The following is a 1,745-nucleotide window of genomic DNA, read 5'->3' as shown; positions in this document are numbered from 1 at the left end:
TGTCAACTGTCCGCTGATGTTGTACGTCCAAATCACACACTGTACTGCACATTGGTCCTCATGTACTGAATGATACATCGTGGTACATGTGTGACCGTACCACGACTGCGCCAACAACGGCGAACCATACGGTCCAAATATTGTGCACTCAGCTACATGTCGTCTCCCTATAAGAGCTGGATTGCAGTATGGTATGCCGTGGATGGCGATCGGCATGAGCCGTCTGTTGATGTAGTGGCGCGTGTTGTCAGACGTAGTCGTCTCTTCTCACACACCGTGATAGCATGGTGCACTGCGTTCCACATCTGCGACATGCGACAGAGGCCGGTTGACAGTCGTTCGCGCAATGGACATCGCATACGTACGGGGGCCACCTTCCACGTGTTCGCGAAGCGTGCACATGTTGTTGCGTGTATGTGGGCAGACATAGTGTGTCGTGACACCTGACACAGGCATGCAACAATCGTTGAATTTGCAAATGGCGATGGACGTCTACGTTTGCTGGTGACGTTACGCAAATGAAGAACTGGTAAACCGTTGTGGTGCGGTTGTTCTCGCTAGAGGTGAATCAGTGATGGCGACGATCGGTTGAGCTACCAACCGGTTGTTTCAGCGATACCCACCATGCCCACGAACGTGAATGGCATGTGGGTGTGAAGCGATACGCGGCGGTGGCTGGGTGGGACCGTCCCCGGCCGGTGAGGGGGGGCCTCCCGGCGTGCTGGCCGCGCGGTGCGTGGGCGCACGCGCTACAGCCGGCTGGTGGGGGCGGCCAGTGGCAGGCGCGCCGGCCGACGGAGGCGGCAGGCGGCGTAGCTGCGCGCCGGCGCACCCTGCACGCGGCGCCGTGCGGCCAAAGTAGGTCCTCGCGGGCCCGGTGCGAAGCGCGGTGGACATCTGCAGTGTGCTGGTCCGATTGAGGACTGTGTGCGCTGAGGATGCGCCGCCGCCCGGCGCTCGGCGCCGCGACGCCGTCTGCTGCTCGGTCGCCTCTGCGGTTCTCGCAGGTGGATTGTATCGCAGCTGTGCGGACGTGTTGGCGCGTGCGCTGTGCTGGGAGAGTTCGCTTCGGCACCCAAGTGGGGCTTTTGTCCTTCTGTGGCGCTGGCGTTGGAGCTGCCGGCCACCGTAGGTGGCGCGTGTTGTCTCCCGCCGGCAATGCCACGACAGCACGCTCCCGGGCCTCTGTCGGCAGCGGCAAGCTCAGTTGGGAGCACGGGTGGTCGCACCTAAAGCGTCTACTCGCCAAACTCCGGGCGATTGCGCCTCTCTCGAACCCGACCAAGTACTTAGGACGGCGCTGCGCGCCGCCGGGACCTGAGAGGGTTTCGAGGTGTATTGTGCAGGGGAGCTCAGCCTCCTCCTGTTTGCAGAATAATTGAGCGGACGCTTGCGTGTTCGCGCGGGCCCCCGGGACACACTCCCGGGCGGCCGGCTGCTCAGCTCTAGTTGACGCAGCTCCCTGGTTGATCCTGCCAGTAGTCATATGCTTGTCTCAAAGATTAAGCCATGCATGTCTCAGTACAAGCCGCATTAAGGTGAAACCGCGAATGGCTCATTAAATCAGTTATGGTTCCTTAGATCGTACCCACGTTACTTGGATAACTGTGGTAATTCTAGAGCTAATACATGCAAACAGAGTCCCGACCAGAGATGGAAGGGACGCTTTTATTAGATCAAAACCAATCGGTCGGCTCGTCCGGTCCGTTTGCCTTGGTGACTCTGAATAACTTTGGGCTGATCGC

At 59.7% G+C, this 1,745-nt stretch overlaps 1 non-coding gene across 1 annotated transcript in view; it reads left to right on the top strand.

Annotated features, from left to right (window-relative positions):
* Positions 1–1,459: 1,459 nt before the first annotated feature.
* The window catches only part of LOC126433370 (small subunit ribosomal RNA), a 1,910-nt gene continuing 1,624 nt past the window's right edge, over positions 1,460–1,745 (top strand). The window contains exon 1 of the ribosomal RNA XR_007578431.1: positions 1,460–1,745. This exon is cut by the window's right edge and continues 1,624 nt beyond it. This is a non-coding gene — a ribosomal RNA (small subunit ribosomal RNA).

Source organism: Schistocerca serialis, unplaced genomic scaffold (assembly GCF_023864345.2).
Source record: "Schistocerca serialis cubense isolate TAMUIC-IGC-003099 unplaced genomic scaffold, iqSchSeri2.2 HiC_scaffold_1163, whole genome shotgun sequence".
Lineage (NCBI taxonomy): Eukaryota > Metazoa > Arthropoda > Insecta > Orthoptera > Acrididae > Schistocerca > Schistocerca serialis.
The sequence above is the reverse complement of the archived record's forward strand: the minus strand, read 5'-3'. Positions and strand labels throughout refer to the sequence as shown.